The sequence below is a fragment of the Antechinus flavipes genome, chromosome 4, assembly GCF_016432865.1.
Source record: "Antechinus flavipes isolate AdamAnt ecotype Samford, QLD, Australia chromosome 4, AdamAnt_v2, whole genome shotgun sequence".
NCBI lineage: Eukaryota > Metazoa > Chordata > Mammalia > Dasyuromorphia > Dasyuridae > Antechinus > Antechinus flavipes.
The window spans coordinates 481,940,270-481,964,044 of NC_067401.1; the positions used below are offsets into that span (position 1 = coordinate 481,940,270).

The 23,775-nt window shown below is 37.6% G+C and overlaps 1 protein-coding gene across 1 annotated transcript in view; it reads left to right on the forward strand.

Annotated features, from left to right (window-relative positions):
* DIPK1A (divergent protein kinase domain 1A) overlaps positions 1-23,775 on the forward strand; it is a 112,607-nt gene that overhangs the window by 57,854 nt on the left and 30,978 nt on the right. The gene's annotated exons all lie outside the window — the stretch shown is intronic.

Sequence of the window (23,775 nt, forward strand, 5' to 3'; positions counted from 1 at the left end):
GTCCTTGAAGGATCCAATCCATAATTACTTGCATGTGCAAGATAGAAGGAGAAATCTCCCATGATAATGCTGGAAGGATGAAGGGAGAGCAGCACTGTCCTGACAGACTAGAATATATAAACATGCTTCTTTTTTATCTTTTTTTTCTTTTTTGGCAGAGGCAATTGGGGTTAAGTGACTTGCTAGGGTCCGGACCACAGCTAGGCCATGTTAAGTGTCTGAGGTCAGATTTGAACTCAGGTTCTCCTGACTTCAGGGCTGGTGCTCTATCCACTGTGCCACCTAGCCTGCCCCCAGACATACTTCTTGATCTCTAAAAGTAAGAAATCTAGTAATACTGTCAGCTTTTTGTAAGTTAAGATATTATGAACAAGTCATTTGACTTGGCCACTTAGGAATAATTTTTGATCACAACAATCTATGAAAGGAGTATTATAATGCTCTTCTCTAAAATATAATGTTCTCTGAGAGCAAATTTCTTGGGGGGCTTCTGGGAGCAGCCTTAATTTCAGTTCAGCAAAGTAATCACCTCAAATGCAGCCAGGAGTTAAAGTCCAAATCCTTTATTATCTCCAGCAAAATCTTATCTCCTTCACTTGGGGCTCAGCTAGTTTTCTGGAGGCCTTCCGGATCTTGCTGCTTATCCTTTGCCTCTGCCAGCTTTTGCCTCTAACTCCCTCTGAATGTCTCTGAATCCAAAAGTTTGTACTTCAGCCTCCAACCAGCACAAAGGTGGAAAATGGAATGAATCTGTCTCCTCCTCCGAGAGTGGGTTTGTCCTTCTGGTCCTGAATTTCCCAGACTGAATCCTGGCTGAGGCTTCTAGCTTATATATGCTCTCTTAAAGGTGTGACTCTTGTAGAACTCTAAGTACTACGTACATTAGTGAACTAGAGAACTGTTAAGTATCATGCTAAATTAGATAACTGACTTAGCACTTGTAAGAATCCTAACATCTCCCGCTTTTTTTTGATTTTAGAACATAGGTGGTCATGACCTCATAATTTTTTCATCTTTCTTATTTTATGTAATCATTTTTTAAAAACCCAATATAAGACATACAAAAAACCACTTGTTCTGATTATTTGAGCTAGTGGGTTATACATGGATCACTGAAGTCTGAACAGATCACAGAAGATACAATCACTTGGACTGTATAAAGCCTCTGAATGGACAAGCTACTCCAGAGTCATCCTCCAATGCCATATCATGAAGAGCATGCTAGGTTTATGGGACCTCCACCAGAAGAATCCCCTCTGATGGGTTCCCCCATGCCAGAGAGGCTTCTGTGGCCTTGGCCATAGGCTGGTCTGCTCTCAGAGTGCCAGCCCAGTGTGAAGAGGCTCCTCTCTGGGAGTGGGACCTAAATCTTTCATTTATCCCATATTTGTTTGTGCTTAGTAGTTCGATTCCATGTGCAACACCTTTTGGGGAAGGAACAAAATTTTGTTTTCTTTGTTTTTTAATTTTTGCCTTCCTTTTTCCTCTAGCAGTTAGCACAATGCCTGATGTGTTATAGATGCTTAATAATAAATATTTATTCATTTGACTTGGGCACTTAAGGGTGACATTTTGACCACAACAACCTGCAGAGAAGGGGTCACACAGTTTTTAAACCACCTATTAATTTTAATGTATTGTCATTGCTATAAATATGATATCTTTATTACTGCTAGAGGAGCTGAAACATAACAATTCTGTTAACAAAATTAGACATGAAAAGCAGTTACAGTAATAGAAGACTTTCTTTGGCAAGGCAAAAAAAAAAAAAAGAGTTCATGGAATTGGTTTTCTCATGCATCCAAAGGGAACCAGAAACATTATTTCATGGGGATATTTGGTAATCATGGTATTAATAAGTAATCAACCAACAAGCATTTCTTAAGCTCTTACTATGTGTTGGGAATTGGGCTAATTAGGCACTAGAGATACCAAAAAAAAAAAAAAAAATGGAAACAGCTCTCAATTCTCAAAAAACTTTCCATTCATGTGCTTATATACTTCTTATATACAAAAAACATTCAAGTTAGATACAAGGAAACCCTAGGATGGAAGGTGCTAACAGCAGATGGTGTCCCTGGAGCTGATACTTGAAGGAAGCCAGAAATTCAGAGAGACAGATGAGAAAGAGAGGACATTAGCGGTCTGGGGGATAGGCCAAAGCTTGATAGTGGGAGGCAGAGTGTGCATGTGTGAGGAACAGCAAGTCAATGTAACCGGAGAATGAAAGGCACAGGGGAAGTAATGTGTAGTGAGAGAGGGGAGATAGGTGAGAAAGGAGAGAGGGGGCATAGGAGAAATGCTATGGAACCAAACCAGGCAGCAGACTAGACACGTGGGATGAGTGAGAGGCAGTGGGAGTGACGAAGAGGCTGGTCCTTGGCAAGCAGCCCTAGCCCGATGGCAGGACCAAACCTGGCACCTCCCCTCATTGCTCAACCTACCACACTTGCCTCCTCCTAGCCTGTCTTTCAGAGCTCAGGGTCTCACCCACCACATTGAGCCTTAGAAGCAGGATTTTGTAGAGGGCATATGGACTAGGAAGGAAAATGAATTCAAATCACTTGGAAAAAGAACATAGACTTAACAAAATCAACCACTAGTTCAGAAAAGGACACAAGTGGGTAAAAGGGAGTAAGCAAAATATGTCGTTGCTCTGTGACTTCAGTTGTGTCTGACTCTTCGTGACCTATTTGTGTTTTCTTGGCAGAGATGCTGACTGATTTACTAGATATTTCTCTAGCTCATTTTCAGATTAAAAACAACAACAGGATAACAAGGGTCATACAGCTTAGCAAGTGTCTGAGGCTGGATTTGATCTCATGCACAATGAGTCTTCCTGACTCCAGGCCTGACACTGTCCACTTAGCTAACTAGCTGCCCCAAGATAATGTATAAGAGTACCCAAGTAAATCATGTTTATTAGGCACAAAGTTTGTGCCTAATTGATCTATTTGGTACCTTTAGCAGATCTGATTTGTATTATCAAGTACCTGTAAACTTTGTTTAAAAATAGAAAAAAGAGATTGGTAAGATTATTACCTGCTGCCATCCCTAATCATTGCTACTCAGTATCCAAATGTTCCATTATTTCCTTCTCCCAGCATCCCAACTACCCAGTGTTACGCTAAATTATCACTACAGTCTCCCACATCAAATGAAGCAGGAGGGGACATATCAGAACATTCCACTTTAAACATATAGTCTCTCAAGCAGTAATTGAATGGTGTTTTTAATATTATTTTTATAAGCACTTATTATTTCTCCTACTCACTCCTCACCCACACCCCACTGAACAATAAGAAAAAAAGAAAGCCATCATAACAAATATGTAAAACATATTCCCCTGTTGGCCACGGCCAAAAAGGTGGGTCTCATCTTACGCTGACATCCATCTCCTCTCTGGCAAGAACTCCTTTCTCTTTGAGCCTTAGGAATCATAGCATTAATCATTGCATTGATCAGACTTCGAAGGTCTCTCAAAATTGCCTTTCTGAATAATATCATTGTCATTACATAAATTGTTCCAGCTCTGCTCCCTTTCCTCTCCATTATTACATAGAGTTTGCCAGTTTCCTCTGAAAACCTCCACTTTGTTGTTTCTTATGGCTTAATAAAATGACATTATATTTACATGCCATAAATTGTTATCCATTTCTCAATAGGTGGGCATCCCCTTGAGTTCCAATTTGGGACAACTTCAAAAAAAGCTGCTACAAATATTTGTGTATATATATATATATACATATACATACATATGTATATGTGTTAGATATATGTGTGTAAAGATTTATATGTGTGTAGGTACATATGTGTTTATATTACATACATGTACATGTGTATATGTGTGTTATATATTTATGTGTGTGTATCTATGTTTATATTGTGTGTATATCTTTTTCCTCTTTTTGAGCTTTTTGGGATATAGGACTAGTTTTTGTATTTCTGGATCCACGGGTAAATATGCTTTAACCACTCTTTGGGGCATGGTTCCATGGTTCTGCTTTCCAGAATGCCTGCAAGCAGTAGTTGTAATTGATGATGAATAATTATGTTTTGCTCTTAAAAGGGGAAGAGACAGTGGGGGTCTGAAAACTCTGCAGATCAGCCCATCCTTTAGAACAACAACCCTACAGGGGAGAGAGGAATTCCCCCTCCCTCAAAGTTACATAATCACCATTTGCCTTTTCTGACATTTGCTGACATTTTTAGGGAGAAGCTGGTTAAAATTAGAAATAAGAGGAAGGGCTGGTGATTGTTTTCTTCTCAGTTTAAGGTTATTGATGTTTTGATTCATTGCTCTGGTAATACAGCAACATAGGGGGAATTTTTATGCATGTATTATATATTTAGACTTATTGTCAACATTATTCAGGTTCTCAGATGTGACATTTTCTGAGTTGGTTTTTGTTTGCTTTTTGTGGGAATAAAAAGTAACTTTAAAAAAAAAAGAGAATCATAGAACTGTGACCACTAATCTGTACTTTATAGATATTTACAATGCCTATTCCCATATATGTATATCATATATAATATTTATACAAGTCTAAACCCAAGCCTAGGCTATAAATTTATCCCTGCTGTGACCGAATCTCTGAAGTCTTCTCCATATTTTATTTCTAAGTCCCATGAAGACCCCAGTGTGGGATTGCCCTTGACTTGACCTGCAGTCTATAAAGCCACAGATACTTATTGTACTATGAGATTTCAGAAAGGCCAAACAGGCCAACATAATAATGTAGTCAATAATGCTGTCGCTGTTGATATCAATGATTGTCCTTGGGAGGGGCCGGTAACCAACAGGAGAACACTGGCCTGTTTGTTCTGCTTCCTAAGGTTCAGTCTTTAGGCAAAGTGAATACAAAAATGAAACAAGAATGTCATGTGCATGCTCAGGATAAAAGTCTCCAGAGCTGAAGAAAGGTGAAATGTGACCCAGAATCACCAAAGGAGTTCATTGTCAAAACAGGGAAGACAAAAGAAGTTACTATGTAACAGTAGCATCTGACTTATATATAATCAACGGTTTTGTAGTAATGCATATAATAAAACTATGGCATAGCATCATTAATACTTGATTTGAGCTGTTATATAGTTTTTTTCTCTATTTAAATTGAGATTTGCTCCCATGTAACTAAGAGATTTTGCTATCATGTAACTAAGAGTTTGCAAAAGCAACCCACATCTAATATAATTGTTACTCTCATTGTTTTATATGAGCCAATTTTATTTCAAAGCAAAACTTGTGTTTTTGAGTTTATAGGAGAAATATTTCAATTAACTGTTTTAAATAAAACATTTTTAAAGCAATTTTGGAATTTTGTATAGAGCATATTAAATTGACTATAAAATATTCCATATATGCTATAAATATTTTATTCAATCAAAAAATATCCTATCCAAGGGTATTATTTTATATATGGACATATATAATATATATTTTATATCTATCAAAGGATAATAATAATAATAAAATTAACATTACATAAAACTTAAGTTTTGCAAAGTACCAAAAGACATAGTGGATAGTTGGTTATAGATTGGGATTCAGGTTATCCTGGCTATGTGATCCTGGCAATTCATTTAACTTCTCAGTGCCCTAGATAACTGGCTAAGATTTTAAATTGCAAAGAAGGGTTCCAACCTGCATTGAATGATGGAGGAAGCTCCTTCTTCCATGGAAGCTCCCTATGCCAATGAGATCATAGTTCTAGGATCTATCGCTCTAGAATTTAAGAACTGAAAAAAAGACTGTACGTACTGAAGGAGTTTTAGATATGAAAGAAACTGGAACAAACCCAAGTCCCTTACTTTGACAGATAAAGAAAATAAATACCAAGGAATGATTTGCTTAAAGTCACACAGCTACTTAAAGGCGGAGCTGGTCTAAAATCTAGGTTTCCTGACTCCTCACCCAGTACTCTTTTAACCGTATCAGTTCAGTGATTGCATTTCTTTCTCCATAAAACAATAGTTTGTATTCAATGACTTAAAATGTTTCTGTTAGCTTTAGATATTAGATATTGAAATAGGTGTATTCGCATGAGAAACGAGATATGGTAGCACACACCTGTAGTCCCCAGCCACCAGAGAAGCTGAGACAGGTAGATTTCATGAGTCAGGAGTTCCAAACTGACCTGAGTCAATCAGGCATTCACACCAAGTTCAACATCGATATGATGATGTGCCCTGGGGAACAGAGGAACACCCATTTTAACCTATGGAGAGATTAGCTGGCCCAGGCTAGAAGTGAAGCAGACCAAAGCGCCTACATCCACCAGTGGGCATCAGTGGATTTGGGCCCAGAAATAGCCCTTGTACTACTATCAACCAGGGCAAGATGGGGAGGTTTCATGGTGCTCTGTATTTTAAAAGTTAGGATCTCAGAGTTTATGTATGATAGAAGAGAATCTGAATGTTGACGACGATGCTAGGTCAGCACATAGACATATGGATATATTTATATACATATATGTACATATAACATGCACAATATGTAATATTCATATATATGTATATACATATGTATGAATTCAAAGACTCAGCTGACCTGTATGTATATAAGTATGTGTATGTTTACATATACAAATACATGTATATACATAAATGCACATATATTTAAATTTTTATTTTCAGCTCCAATTCTCTCCAGTCCTTCCTCCGCCTATTGAGAAGGTTTCATATTTTTAAAATGGATTGGCATTCCAGACTTCCAGATGTTTGAGTCATATTTAAAATATCAGTACCTGCTTTCACTTCATTACTTAAGCAGCAAAAGGGATTCTGTTCCATGAGGAATCTTTAGGTAATTCTATGTCAGCTGTTCTCCCAATAGCAGAATGAAGCCACTGATTTGGAAGGTGTTGGTGGCATTTTGATAGAAAAGCCATTCAGTACATACAGAACACCATGTCTTCTACGATTTTCACAGAAAGACACTCTGATGGTATGTTTAAAAAAAAAAAAGTTAGCATAATATGTTCGGGAGTCAACTTATTTTCTTCTTGGTAAAAATCAGCATTAACAATAAATGGCCGCCATTTTGCTCATCTCAATAATCTGAAACCTTTCCAGAAAGAGCTTTTCTAGTCCTCTTTGGAATGTGTGAAGAAGTTGGGCAGGACATTTTCTATTAGCACCTGTCTTAAAAATACCAAAATTAGAGATGGCCATCTGGCTTTCATAATTTGTGATATCTGTGAAATGCGATTTTACTGATTCTAAATAAGTTTTCAGGCCTTTCTAAAAAGCTGCTTAATTTTAAAACTGTACCTTTTACAGCCAAAAGGAGTGGAACTAAGTGGATTGTGAAAGGGAACTGGACACAACATCCCCAGAAAGGATTCTAGCTTATCTCCTCATGTATGGAGGTGTGGCCTTCAAGCCTGGTTTCTTGAGACCTCCAGAATTTCCTGTCACACCAATACTGCATTCTGAATCCCAGGTCCAAAGCTTTTAGCCAAAACAATAGGCTTCTAATGAAGATGCAGTAGATTCTTTCCCCTCTGCCTGAATTGAAACCTTCAGCCTTGGGGTTCCCATATCTAGAGAAAATGATGGTAGCCCACAGAGTTCTGAAGCCTCTGCTCTCTACCCATTGACCAGGATACCTGGCTCCCAGCATTAAGTAGCTATACAAGTGTAGTGCCCTCATGTACAGAGAAGAAGAGAAATCTGGAAGGATAAGCTTCAGTTTTAGGTTTCCATTTTTACTTGTACATTGGGCACACAAATAGGATTCCCAGAGAGAAGGAGGCCAAGGATGCTCTCTATTTTCACAAATTATTTTGTGACAAAAATTACGGCGAATTAATGAAAACATAGATGGTGTGAGTTTTGTTAACATGGGATGTTTCTCTTCTTCTTTGGCAAAGATTGAAGATAAAACATTTTTCAGTTTTAATATAGCCATTTAGAGAAGTATTATTTCATTACTCTGATTTTATTTTCAAAATTAGTCCCTTCTTCACATGTGTTCTATGTGGCAGTAAGCAGTATGAGAATAGTCAGCAATTGATTTAATAGGGGGCAACTAGGTGGCACAGTGGATGGAGCGCTGGCCCTTAAGTTGGGAAGACCTGAGTTCACTTAACACTTTCTAATTGTGTGACCTTAGGTAAGTCACTTAACTCCAATTGCCTCATCAAAAAAACAAAAAAAACAACAACAAAAAAATTTAATATTGGCTTTGGAACTGACTTGGACTATGGTAGTAATTTGGTTCACATATATTTGGTTTTTGTGAACTTATATTCAAAGAAAGTGGTGAATTTTTAGCTTTTTAAAATGAATGATAAATAAAAAATACATCTCCTTGCTAAGATTTGTGTAGTTGAATACATCTGATTTTTTAAAGGATTCATGCAAAGTTATGATTTTTTTACTTGTTTCTAAATTCATTTTCTATATTTGCATTGTTACAAAGAGCTAATGAAAAACAATTCTTAGACAAAGAAAAGAGAAAATTCTTGGGTTTTTTCCCAGAATTTATAAGCTGAAATTCACACCAAGATATCTGTAATGGAAATCTCCCTCAGTGCTCCTATCCTCTTTGGGTAGGGATTAGAGCAGATAACCTCAACTGGTCTCAGTCCTGGAATTCCATTATTCTATTCTTGCATTCATGTCTAGGTAGTATTAGGTCTCATTTCTCCAAGCCTAAGCCTTTTCATAGCTAAAAATATCTTCACTGACATTTCTAGAACATTTTTCTACATAAAAGGTTTTTTTTTTTTTTAAAGACACCTTGTCACTTTTTAAATGATTAATTTCTGTTGTATATAACTATCAGCCTACAATACTCACCTATTCAAATCACCTCCCAGATTTTCTTACAGTTTTTGGCTTCTGAGCTAAACAAACAAACAAAAATACAAACCCTAACTCAGGCAAGAATGAAAATAGTTTATCCCTGATCAACTTGTTACAGTTTCATATGAAGCTTCCCCAGAAAACCAAAGCTATCTTCTCTCCACCCCTCCTTCCCACACCCCAAAGTAGACTTTAGACTGTTCAACTTTAGACCATAGTAGGAGGCTCTGGGCTCTCCCGGGTGATTAGGAATATAATCAATCTACAAGGTGGCTAAATCCTGGAAGAAACACACAACTGACTAGTTGAAAAACTTGGATGAACTTTGAGAAATAAAGCATTTCTAAAAATTTTTTCACTGCAAAAAAAAAAAAATGGAGGATTGTAAGATATTTTTAAATCCCTATTTTTTATTACCATTAAGACATTTAAAAAAAATTTCCTATGTCTATATTTTAAAAGTCAGGAAGTTCCAATTATTATTTATATTTATAAAATCTATTATACCATTTTTATTTATTGTACTGTTAGTAACCTTGTATTCTGGTTTGGGGCACATAATTGAGTTTCTACTGCTTTCTCCAAAGACAACACTAGCTCTCATTGTGAAGAATGTTTTCCTTGCACCAAGTCTAATTCTGCCTTTTAGTCTATCCTCTGAATCCAAGTAGAGCAAGTCTGATCTCTTTAGGGAATAGCCCTTTCCATTCTAGGAGACACCTCCCTGCCTTCTCAGGCCTCTCCCCAAGCCTTCTCTTCTCCAGACTAAACACATCCCCAGTCTTTGAATTCACCCTCATTTGGCATGAGCCCCAGGCTCTTTACTATGCTCATTGCCCACCTTGAGTGGGTGCGCTCCAGTTTATTCCCACCCATCGTTATTTATAACACCAAGAACTGAACATAGTTATTTGGATGTGACCTTACGTGGGCAGAGTGCAATCTTCATAGTCATGTGACCCCATAGTCACTCTGGATACTGCATCTCTCAATGTGACCTAAGACTACTTTAGTCCTCCTGACTCCTATGGAACTTGAAGCCATTGCCACATTTAGAACTTATCCCAACTCCACATCCCTACTTTGTATTGTCAAAGGACATGGCTATCAACATTATATATAAAATGAGCTAAAGAAGGAAATGGTAAACCCTCCCTCTTCTTCCCCCCAGTATTGTGAAGAGTGAAAAACCTAAAAGAGTTTCTTGGTAATTAATAATTAATTTTATTATTAGCCATTTATTAGCTAATGATAAATATGACCAGTGGTTTATCTCAGTAACCAAAGACAAAACCACTTGGAAGCTGAAAATCTTGATATGCTTTTGGAAAGGAGGGAGCCCCTCACAATTAGAAAAAAAGGCAGACATTTTAATGAGGTTGTGGTCTTGATGTCTTCAAATTCTCCTGCTGAAAATGTGGCTTGATCATAAGACTCAGCTGCTTCCAACAATCTGGATGGAAGAATCTATCTCTACCCACATGACTCTGATTGGTTTGCTCCTTCATGAGTTGGGTTACCCTAAACCCCAATCGAGGGATATAAGGCTTATTCCCTAAGAGCAAGAATTCACCTAGATTAGATTCTGTTTACCCTCTATACAGAAGAAAGGCATCCTAGCTGGATAAGGTCCTGCCTGAGATAGAGGATCAATCCTGTGGATTAGGTCAATCTCATCTATCAGCCTTATCCCTCAGAGGCTGGCTGACTGATCTAAAAGAGTTGGGCCTTGAATGAAAAAATAAAGGAAATAGAAATGTAATCCTAAGTTAATAATTAGTGGTTGATATGACATAACAAAAATAATTTCTGTCAGTATATTTGCCCAAAAAAATCTAAAATAAGTTCAGAAAGAGTCAGACATGACTGAACAATAAATACAGTTACCAATAAAAAGAGTAGGGGAAGTGATAATAATCATTACTTTTGTATTAAGCACAAAGAAAGAAACAGACAGACAAATAGACCGAGAGAGAGACATAGAGACAGAGACAGAGAAATCAGAAACAGTAAAGACCAAAAACAAAGGCAGAAACTCTCATCCTTAACCAAAGAATGCAATATAAAAATGCCCAATACAATTATCATAGCACCAATATGTGGGGCACACAGGCAAAATAACAATAGAAACCAAAAATCGATAATAATAGCTAGTATTTATATAGGATTTTACATTTGTTAACACATCTGATCTTCACAATAACCCTTTTAGGTAGATGCTGTTATTATCCCTATTTTACAAATGAAAAAACTGAGACACAGAGGTTAAAATGACCTACCCAGGATCTCCCTACTAGTAACTGTTTGAGGCAGAATTCAAATTCAGTTTTTTCTGACTCCAGACTCATAGCCTATCTATTGGGGCATTTTTTTCCAGCTCAGAATTTGGAATAATGATTTGGAATATGGCTGTACCAAATCTTTACAGTATAAAATAGTACTCTGTACTTTTGGGAACAGAGCTATAGGAAGGAGAAAGTTCACACTGGAGCAATCAAAAGTCAGAATGGATGTTCTCTAAGATCTTAATGGGTCTTTGCCTTTAGGAGCTGGATTTTCCATTATTCCAAATTCTGAGCTGGAAAAAAATCTAGGACTCCATTCTAATCCATAATGCAGAGGATGCAGCTCACCAAAGGAATAGACTTGCATGCTCTCTGAGCCCAGACCATCTCTGCCAGTCCTTTCAGAGATTTATAAAACAAGTGTGTGTGTGTGGTTACAACCACATCCTCTTCCATTTGTCTGAATTAGTTCTCAGGAAAATTCATTCTTCCTTACAATGCAACATTGTTAGGGCCAGATTTCTTTGCAGAGATGCATTTTTCAATCAGTCAATATAAACTGTCTTTGAGATGCTTCAAGTCAACAAGCATTTATTAAGTGCCTGCCATGTGCCAGAAACTTTGCCAAACTGTGGCGATAAAAAGAAAAGCAAAAATTATCAATTTTAAGATTGAAATAAATTTTAATATGGAAACATAAAGAAAAGTAGTATGTGATATTTACTAACAAATGATCCAACTGATTTTTATTAAACGCTGTTTCTTGAGCAAGACACTCCACCTCTCAACCCCAGACATTTTCACGGGTTACCTCCCATGCTTAGAATGTTCCCCATCCTCATCTCTGCCTCCTTGCTTCCTTCAAGTCTCACCCGAAATCCCACCTTCTATAGGAAACCTTTCCCAATCCCCCTTAATTCTAGTGCCTTCTCTCTCTTGATTGTTTCCCACTTAACCTCTATTTAGCTTATTTATACAAAGTTGTTTGCATGTCATCTACCTCGTTAGATAATAAGCTCCTCAAGGGCAGGCGCTGTCTTTTGCCTTTTGTTGTATCCCCATCTCTTAGCACAGTAACTGCCACATAGAAGCACTAATAAATACTTACTGGCCAATTGACTCATCTGCCAAGACTCAGGGTGACATAAAGAACTCAAGAACAATTTTGTAACAGCTCTAGTAGGAACATGACAGTTTCAATCCGGAAGGAAAAATGTTTTTATCATGTAGCAGTGAGAATGCAGTTGAGATTACATAATATGAATTTGTAATGTTTTGGACAGTGTTCAGCAAGTGAGAGATTAGGAAGAGAAAATGCAGATGGGACTGCCCCAAACTTGAGAATTGTCAGGATATTAGATCATAACATAATATTGATGATGGGGAACAATACACTTCCTTGTAATAAGATCCATTGTCTCAGCCCTATGTGAGGGATGTAGAAGACCCTTACCCAAAATGACTACTCAGAGATCACTCAATAGAAGGCAGAAAAATTGTTTATTGAAAACCTCCGGAGGATAAGCTGTCCCATTGCGAGATAAGAAAAAGAAAACTCGCAGTAGGAGGACTAAAGTAGTAAAGATACATAACTTTTATATAAGAAATTACATCACAAGTAAGAGAGCATTGAGAAGGGGAGGGGGAGGTATCTAATTGGTTGTTGCTATTAGGGGAGATTGGAATGGAAGGTTTCTGTTTCCTCGAAATCTCCTGATTTCGAGGAAACAGAAAGTCAGGCCTTCAGGCTTAATCAAGCAGACAGTGGTCTAGCTAATAGACTAAATATTGATAAATGTCAAATACCAATAAATGTCATCAGCTCAGGTTAAGTAAATATGTTTCTAGCTGGCCACGGTTCAAGTTAATATGAGCCAGCACATATTATACAGGTCATAGGGGAAACACAGAAATAATAAAATACAGAAAAAGAATTCATACATTCCTGTAAGTTCTTCACCTTATCTATTCCCCACACCAACAATATTCCATAATATCCTGGAATAAAAATTTATTTCACTTCTATATGCTTCTAGAAAAGGTCCTCCTGGGAAATTCATTAAGTTTTCTTTGCAAGATTTTTGCCATTTATATACCATGACACTGAGTGGGTATGGTAGCCAGTTAGCAAATTCACCGAATTTTTTTTTACTTAAAAAATATATCAGGGTACTAAGTAAAGTGAACAGAACCGAGAGAATATTGTACATAGCAATAACAAGATGATGTGATGATGAATTGTGACAAACTTGGCTCTCCTCAACAATGAAGTGATTCAAAGAATTCCAATAGATTTGTGATGGAAAGAGCCATTTACAACCAGAGAGAGAATTATGAAGATTGAAGGTGGATCCAAGCATACTATTTTCACCTTGTTGTTGTTTGTTTGTTTGTTTGCTTTTTGCTTGGTTGGTTGTTTTTTCTTTTTTTCCTCATTTTTTTCCTTTTGTTCTGAATTTTTTTGTTCAGTATGGCAAATATGGAAATTCAGAAGAATTTAACTATCATTTAAACTATATCAGATTGCTTGCTATTTGGGGTAGAGGTAGGGAGAGGAAAGGGAGAAAATTTGGAACACAAGATTTTGTGAAGGTGAATGTTGAAAAGTATCTTTGCATGTATTTGGAAAAATAAAATGCCATTAAAAGAAAAATATTTTTTAGAGGAATAGGAGATAAAATCGACTGGTTTGATTACATAAAATTAAAAAGGTTTTGTGCAAACAAAATCAAGGCAATCAAAACTAGGAAAAAAAAAACAGGAAGCTTGTGGCAAAAAAAAAAAATATATAATAATTTATGATGTGCTTCTCTGGTAAAGGTCTTATTTTTCAAAAATGTAGAAAACTGAGCCAAATTTATAAAAAACAGGAACCATTCCCTAACTAATAAATGGTCAAAGTGTATGAACAAGTACTTTTTTAGAGGAAGAAATCAAAGCTCTAAATAATCATATAAGAATACTCTAAATCACCAATAATTAAAGAAATGCTGACTAAAACAACTCTAAAGTACCATCTCATACACGTGAGCTAACATGACAGAAAGGAAAATGATAAATGCTGGAGGGAAAGTGGGGAAATAAGGATACTAATGCACAGTTAGTAGAGCTGTGAACTAGCCTAATCATTCTGAAGAACAATTTAGAACTAAACACAAAAGGCTATACAATTGTGCATACCCTGTGACCCAACAATACCATTACTAGTTTTGTATCTCAAAGAGGGCAACAAAAAAAAAAAAAGGAAAATGATCTATATGTACAAAAATAGTTATGGTATCATTTTTTGTGGTGGCAAAGAATTGGGAACTGGGGAGATGCCCATCACCTGGGGAATGGTTAACAGATTGTGGTATATAAAAAATGATGAAGAGGATGAGTTCAGAAAAACCTGGAAAAACTTTTAGGGACCAATACAAAGTAAAGTGAGCAGAATCAGAAGAATAATAGTAGTAGTAGTATTATATAGAAGAATAGTAATAGCAATATTGTAAAGGTAATCTGTAAAAGACTTAGTAACTGATGAATACAGTGATCCTCCACCACTTCAGAAGGCTCATGATGTAAAATACTATCCACATCTAGAGAGAGAACTGATGTCTTCTAAGTGCAGAATGAAGCATGTTTTTGGTTCTTTTATTTTCCTTGCTTTGGGAGCGAGGGAGGAGAACATAGCTAATGAAGAAGTGTGTTTTGTGTGACATATATATATGAAGTCATATAATGAGCAAAAATATATCAGGGGAAACTGGAAGAAATAACTGTTTGAGAGTTCTATAAAAGCAAAAGTGCTTATGGTGTTATTAAATTAGACATGCAGGAGGGAGAATTTGTGAAAGAGTGTTATCTTCCAAGAGTCTATAATGTTCAATATGAATTTGAAAAGCAGTTTCGTGGTACCTTTAGTGAATATTTCTGCAAGACCAGACTAGAAATATTTTTTGCAAGTCCATCTCCTTAGAAACACCAAATAGCATCAGAACATGTGACAAGAGACTGATAAAAGAGAGTGGCCTTTCTCCATCCTGGTATCTCCCAGACTGAATGGCAGAGCATATCCTACAAAGTGAATTTCTCATCTTAGAGATGGCCATTGTCATGAAAAGTAATGAAGATGGTAGGGGTGAGAACTCTTCAGATCTGGTGAATTTGGTGAGCCCTGCAAGTGGCACTGGCTTGTATAGATAGTATTGCCAAGGCAAAAAAAAAAAAAAAACCACGAAGATGCTGGCAAAAATTAATAATTCCAGTACAGCAACTGAAGGCTATTTTTTTGTTAAGAATATTGAATCCCTAAAATCTGCCTTTCCCATTGTCTCTTGACTTACCCCTTTGGACTCTGCCCTAGCTCCTGATAGCGACCCTGTTTCTGCTCAAAGTAGTGCCCATTCAATCCCTGATTTCCTGGTAACAACAATGCTCTGGCATTGAATAATGTGGTCTGGTTCCCCTACTAATGATATTAGTTAGCCAATAAACTTCATTCATCTCCATAGGCCTCAGTTTTTTGATCTGCAAAATGAGAGAAATGAACTGGATAATATTAAAATGTTCCATCTATGGAAGTGGATTTCTCTGACAAAGAGACTTAACTGAGTTTCATTGGATAAATGATGGACAGAAACAGCTACACCCAAAGAAGGAATACTGGGAAATGAATGTGAACTATTTGATTTTTGATTTTCTTCCCGGGTTATTTTTACCTTCTGAATCCAATTCTCCCTGTGCAGCGGGAGAACTGTTCGGTTCTGCAAATATGTATTGTATCTAGGATATACTGCAACATATTTAACATATATAGGACTGCTTGCCATCTTGGGAGGGGGAGGAGGGAGGGAGGGGAAAAAAACGAAACATAAGTGATTGCAAGGGATAATGCTGTGTAAAAATTATCCTGGCATGGATTCTGTCAATACAAAGTTATTATTAAATAAAATTAAATTTAAAAAAAAATATTCCATCTAGCCCCAAATCCCACTGTCATATCCCATGTCATCCCTTTTCCCTTCATAGTCAGACTTCACCTCTGTCTTTTTTCCCAGGAAATCTTGGCAAAGACAAAAAAAGAGCACCTTCTTGCCCTAGCACCCACAACCAATAACTCTTGGTTAAACACAGCTCTCCCTATGGAGTTTCTGGTCTCTCCTTAAGTCTCCTCCAACCACATCCACCTCCTCCAGTACCTTCCCAATACCTCCTTATCACCCCCAGCCAAACCTGATATTTCTTTTCTCTTTTCCAATCTTTCTTCTGTTCTTATGGAACCCTCCACTTGATGGAGCAGAAAATGTCCTTTTTAACACACAAGTGCTGGGACTTCTTGAGCCTGGAGACCTGCACTACGCCTTAGAAGCTCATGCTGTTGGCACCTGGTCCATCATATATTTCATATCCTTCGCACATGGTACCTTTCCTCACCAAATCCAGGAAACTTTCTAAGAGCTCGAATCTTGGGGGAAACAGATCCTAGATCCAATCACCAACCTTTGACAGATGCATCTTATGTTAACCTCCCATACCATATATACCATATAATTCAGAATTGTATAAGGATATTTCCATTCCATGAAACAATAAAGGACCTCATTCAGTTAGTCTGGCATGGTTAAAGCTGGCCCAGGAAAACTTGCATATGCATGGCACCATCTCCCATGGGCACACATGAAAAGACATGATCTTTCCTTCTACAAAAATCCAGGGAACATGGGAAAAAAGGAACAGGCAGCAGCTGCAAGCCCTAATTCCAGAATCCATTGCTGCTCAGCCTGTGCATTTTCATCAGATGGCATATAGATGCCATCGGGGTCCATTCAAGAGTTCCATACTGATTGGAGCACTCAGCCTACTACTAAAAGCTAGTCTATATCTTAACTCTTTCAGCCATGGAGGTGAGGGGGAGAGATGAGAACTACTACAGAGTGGGCTTGAGGTTTACCCCAGATGCTTGTCCTAGAGCCAAAATATGCTGAAAAAAAATCATCACCAGTTTCTTACAAATAAACATAGATAAGTGGGTGGGTAGGTGGATTGACAGACAGAAAGATAAATAAATAAATGAATGGATGAAATGGCCATAGCCAGTGTAGTTTATGATGATGTTCATTTATTTTCATTGCTAAGGGACCCTACCTCTAACTCACTAGCTCATTAACAAGCTCCCGCTCCAGAATCCTAAGGATGATGCCAATATATAATTTGAATTATGGTTCATACCTGGTTTCTCTCCAGAATGGGAGGGATGGGGTTTGCAGGCAAAAGTCCACGAGTCAACAAGTATTTATTAAGTGTTGCTATGTGTCGGTACTATGTTAAGTGCTGAGGATACAAAAAAAGAGGCAAAAATAATCCTTTATCTCAGGGAGCTACCCATCTAATGGGGAAGACAACATGCAAAGAGTCCAGGAGAGACGCTAAAGGTACAGTAGAAATCAGATATGGGACAGGGAGATTGCTTGTAAACAGAAATGCAAGAATCAGTGAGCATTAGCAGAATTATTAGCATTCAGTAACTTACAGCTATGGGTGTAAGCAGTTGGGAGGCTGTGTTAAGCCTTATCAGAATATAGAGCAGTTGTATAATACTGCTAATTAGGCATCTTGCCTCAGCCCCAGGTTTTACCTTCTTTCCAATGGTGTGTGTGTGTGTGTGTGTCTGTCTGTCTGTCTGTCTGTCTCAGTCTCTCTCTTTTTGTTTCTCTCTTTCTTCTCTCCCCTTCTCTGTCTCTCTTTGTTTCTCTCTGTCTCTGTCTCTATCTGTCTCTGTCTCTCTCCACATCTCTCCTTCTTCTTTTCTCTATCCCTTCTTCCCCCCTTCTCATCTGGAAGCCTGGCCTGCTACCAACCACTGCTGCTCTGGTAATATAGTCTGATTATCAATGGACTCCCGTGGGACCTTTGGGACAAGTCCCTCTTAGGGTCACTCACTTCAGATTAAGAAAAAGCAGATAAAAATTACTGCCGGCCCCTGTGCCAGCCACTTTGGTCAGTCAGTGCTGGTAGAGTCATCTTTGTATCAGGGGAGAGAAAGACCGTGCTCCACTTCTCACTAGAATCACCGCCATGCTGATCAGCAGCAACCATCGATATCGAGGCAAGACCCTCCACCAGCAAAATGGTTAAACTCACTGAAGGCTCAGATGTTGGTTAGCACTTTTAGCAATAAAGTATTTTAATTGAGATATGTGCATTATTTTTTAGATATAAAGCTATTACACACTTGTGTAATAACACACTTGTGATACACCACAGTATAGAGTAAACATAACTTTTATATGCACTGGGAAACCAAAAAAATCATGTGATTCACTTTATTGCTATATTCACTTTATTGAGATATTCACTCTATCATGATATTGCCCTATTGCAGTGGTCTGGAGTCAAACCCTCAAAATCTCCTACATGTGCCTGTGGTTAAACTCGAGGGGGGGAGCAGATGCTTATAGCATTCCCGTGCCTTAGGAGAACAAGGGCTTTGGGGACAATGTCTTAGAAAAGTTAGTGATGAACTTCCTCAGTGTTTCCATCCCTACTCCAATCTGGAAGGCAAACAAACTGGTCCACGAATCTTGTCCAGCTAGAGTCTAGAGAAAGCTTGGACAAAGTCCCTATCCCAACACGCAAGAAAAAGGAAGGAAGAGAGTAAGCACTTATTAAGCACCTACTATGTACCAGGCACTAGCTAAATGTTTTACAAACAAGAGCAGAGCATGGTAAAGAAAGTCCTGTGGAGATGAATCAGCAATACAGGCTAGAGAGGAATAAAGAAATGGTTAGATCAGTTCCTCATAGAACTAGCCAATTAGAGAGGCCCCAGTGGCAGGAGGGTAATGTCAATATGAGAAACAATCCAGGGTCAGAGTAAGCTATGATCATGGAGAAAAAGTCACAGAGAGACAGAGCAGTATGGCAGCCTGGAGAGGAAGAATTCAAAGAATATGGAAACAAAGACAGAACAAGTGAAAAATCCATTAAAAAAATATACCCAAGGGCAGCTAGATGGCACAGTGCATAGAGCACCAGCTCTGAAGTCAGGAGAATCTGAGTTCAAATCTGGCCTCAAGACACTTACCACTTCCCGGCTGTGTAATCCTAGGCAAGTCACTTAATCCCAATTGCCTCAGCAAAATACACACACACACACACACACACACACACACACACACACACCCCTACCTGTTGGAGCAGTTGAGTTAGGGGTAGGTGTAATGTAACCATACCACTAAGAAATCTGAATTATTTTCCCCTAGAGATTTTCATGTTCTGTTTTTTTCCATCCCTCTTTACCACAGTACAGGCATCTGATAGTCATTTACAGTTAAATTTTTCAAAGTTTCCAAACCCGGTAGCTTGGACTAAGGGGGGCTTTTTATTGAGAAGCAACCTGGTATAGCAGATTCTTCAAATCAGGAGACTTGAATTCAAATCATGACTTTGATATTGTGTGATCTCCCAGCACCACATCTATAAAATGGGGATGTGATACAATATCTTAATTCAGAAGGTTCTTGTGAAAGAAGTGTTTTGCAAACCCTAAAGATCTTTAAAAATAAATGTGACTTATTATTGCCCAAGATCCTTATATTCTATACCATACACTGGTATTCTGTGATTGCAATAGGGTTGTTTTCTATCATTTTTTATTGCATGTAAATAGTGTTTTCCCTACTTTAGTATTGTACATAACACAGTTTTTATGAGAAAATGTTTTCTAACTTCTAAGCAACTGCCAAACTTTTAAAATATAACAAGATTATTGCCTGGGGATAGTCTTTATGTGTGTGCTGATTAATTTGTCTCATTTTAATTATATTATAGTCTTCTAAAGGGCAGGAGGTTATTGTCTAATTTATATTATAATCCCAGAGCCCTTGATATAGCTCTTTTTAATTTTTATAAGATGAGAATCTGCCAAAAGAAAAATTGACAGTTTTGAAAAATTAGAATGATTTTTGTAAATTATCAGGGGAGAGGAGAAATCTATGGGGAGAGCTTCAGAATAATAAATGGAGAACAATATATTCTTCAGGAAAAAGAGACCAGTTGGCTGTTCAGCCTGGGTTTTGCTTAGTTGCAGCACCCTGTGGTTTAATAGGGTCACCTCAGGTAGAGTAGGAACCTCAGTTTCACAGGCCCAAGCATTCAGCATCATCTGTTCTAGTGACCACGAGGTTGAATTGGCTGCCAGACGGGCGTGAAAGAAATAGTTCTGAACAAGAACTGGCCCACCTCCAAGCTGTGAAATCTGATAACACACTTGCCAGCTTAAAGGAAACTGGAAGAATTATCTTCTATCCCTTCCTTCCCTAACCTTTACTTATAAGGGGCATGGGGAACATTCTAGGAAAAGGACCAAATGTAGAGATGGACGAAAAGGAATGAGATCAAGCTTTTTCCAAGATTCAAAGTGATGTTGGACAAAGAACAGTTTGAGGAAGAGATAGGATGGTGGTGCATAATGATCAGAGGAAGAAATTTCAGAGTTCAGACTCTTGGAAGTGGTAGCATTTGGGGTAATGGTGGGGTCACCCTTTAGCTGAGGAAAAGTGAAGATGGGGATAATGGGAAGGAGGCTGATGAACTAGAAGATCAGAGTATTTGAAGAGAACTCATTATTAACATTTAGGGCCCTACCCGGAACATAGAACAGTAGATTGAGTGCCAGGAAGAGTCATCTTCCTGAATTCAAATTTGGCCTCAGGTACTTACTAGCTGTGTGACTTAACTCTGTTTGCCTCAGTTTCCTCTTCTGTAAAATGAGCTGGAAAAGGAAAAGGCAAATAGCTCCAGTATCTGTGCCAAGAAAATCCCAAATAGGGTCAAGAAAAGTCAGATATGACTGAAATATCTGAACAACTATGAACACAGGGGTTTAGAGTAGAAAAGACCAAATCCCCCCAAAAAAGAAGGAAAGTGACTAGAGGCTGGAGATGGTAGCAACAAGAGACTAGTTTAAAAGGATACAGAGTGAACTTCCGAAGAGGCAGAGTGAGTCTGGGTAAGGCTTATTATACCAGCTTCTCCCCAATTAGAATGGGGGCTCCTGGAAAATAGGAATTGACTTCATTTTCTGTTTGTATCCCTAGAGCACACACACTGGGTGACGTGCTGTAACTATTTAATAAAGGCTTTCTCATCCATTCATGGCGTGAAAGAAGGGCTTCTACAAGGGGTGTCCAAGATATGGTCTCAGATGAAGAAAGCCAGATTTCTCTAGATACAGGAAAGTCAGTAACAGGATAGGGAAAGATCTAAAATGAAGGAGTGTTTGTTAACAATTGAGTGGAATTTACAGGACCTATAGTGGAAGGGACAATAGAGAATGATGAACATTAGGGATTATCTTGGGATGGAGGGAATAAGAACTGGACAGGGAGGAGAGTATATGGAAAGATAAAAGCAAAGCGAGTTTATCCTTCACAAAGAGTGATTCTAAGTTATAGGTATTAGTGAATGAGGAAAGCAATTGAAAGTGGCTCTTCATTACAGTACTCAATTAAAGCAAAAGAGGGGAGGCTTCATAGCAATGGTAATCAAAAAGATCCTGTAAAGAAGCAAGTTATTAATACAGGACCACAGTATGGTTAGGGACCCATTTAATTATTTTGTTCCTCTCTCTCCTGTTCTTCAAAGGGTTGGTACGAGGGCTAGTTCCATTTTTATGGCACTGTAATACTCCATCCCATATATCGTAACTCATTCAATGATTTCCCAGTCGATGACCATCCACTTAGTTTGGGGTTACTTGAAAAAATGGCCATAAATATTTTTATACATCTGAGTCCTTTTCCTCTTTCTTTAATCTCTTTGGGGTATAGGTTTAGCTGTGGCATTTCCATTGCATAAACACAGTTTAATAACTTTGGGATCATAGTTCTGAATTGCATTCCCAAATGGCTGGACTAATCCACAACTCCATTAATAGTACATTAGTGTTTCTATTTTCCCAAAGCCCCTCCAACATTTATCGTTTTTCCTTCTCTTTTATCATCTTTGCCAATCTTATAGCTATGAGATGAAACAATGGAATTTCTTTAATTTTCATTTCTCTAATTATTAGAGATTTGAAGCATTTTTTTAAAACATAGTTGTTAATAGTTTAGATTTTTCCCTTTGGAAATTGCCTATTCACAGTCTTTGACCATTTATCTTTTGGAGAATGACTTTTAGTCTTATAAATTTGAACTAGTTCCTTATATAGCTTTTGCATATGAGATCTTTTTTTTCAGAGAAACTTGCTGCAAAGATTTTCTCACAGTTATTTGTTTCTTTTCCCATTTTTATTACATTAGATTTGTTTGTATAAAAAAGGTTTTATTTTTATATGATCAAAGTTGTCTATTTCTCCTCTATGTTCTTTTCTATCTGATATTTGGTCCCCAATCCATAAATTTGAAAGGTATTTTCTTCCTTTCTCCTAAATTTTCTTATGATGTCACTTTGTCCCTACATTAAAGTACATAAATATGCATATATATAAACACACGTATAGACCATTTTAATGGCATAGGGAATTAAAATTCTGTAGCAGAATCTCTTTCTTATTTCAAGACCTTATATACTAGAGTCATGTAAAATATAATAACTTAGAACTAAAATGACAATTTAAAAAAAAACTAAATCACTTTGCATTCTGACTTTTAGAAAACATGGTGACCTCATGCCCTTAGTCACTCTTAAAAAAAATCCTTAAAAACAACTTTAAAACATGTCCATCAACATTTTACTTAACCTTATTTATTTTTAAATTGTTATTCATTTTATTTTTCTTTCACCTTCATTTCTAAATATCTCTCTCCTCCACATCCAGCAAGCCATTCCTCATAATGGAGAATTTTTCAAAAAGAAAGATTAAAAACAATTTAGCAGAAGTAAATAAGATATCATCCCTGGTCTATATGTGACACATCCATAGTCCCACATCTCTGCAAAGATGGAAAGAAGGGATACTTCTTTGGGGCCAGAATTGGGATCCCAACTGCTGCAAAAGGTTTGAGGGAGGAAATGGGATGCTTACCTTGATATTTGTGGCTTTCTGTTGATACGAATTTTCCAAAGGCCTCAGAGGATTAAAATTCCCTGAGCATCCCTAGAAGCAAAATCTATTTAAGTATAGCTGAACTGACTCCCCAAGTTTGATGTACAAGGAACCAGATATTCTAAATTCCACCTTGTCCCTCTTTTCAATATGCTTTCTGCTTTAATTTATAATATTTCTACTGTTTCTAACATCACATCTAGGTAAAACATTAGATGATTGAATTTTAAAAATACCCGTGGCTCGTGTAATGAAGGGATAGGAATACACAATCCCGTTTCTAATTCTGGTTTTGCTGTTCCGGGAGTCCTTTGGCGCGCAACCAGATTCCCAGATTCTACAAAAGTGGTATTATCATCCTTATTCACAAAATCTCCTAAGATCCTTGTTTGAAACAGCCCTTTGTGAGTGCTTAGAAAGCTAGGACTTTATCTCCGTACCTGATCTAGCCCTGTCCCCAGCCCAATCAGTACTGTGTGCTCCTGCTTAATAAATACCTTTGGCTGATGATGGTCTTTGAAAGACTATGATTCAAAGAGGATTTTGTCCCCTTTTCTTTATCAGGACCGACAGGCTTCCTTTTCCTAGCCCCAGAGCTGTTTGCCGTCATTGAAAGTGCACTTTGTTCTAGAACTGCCATATGAA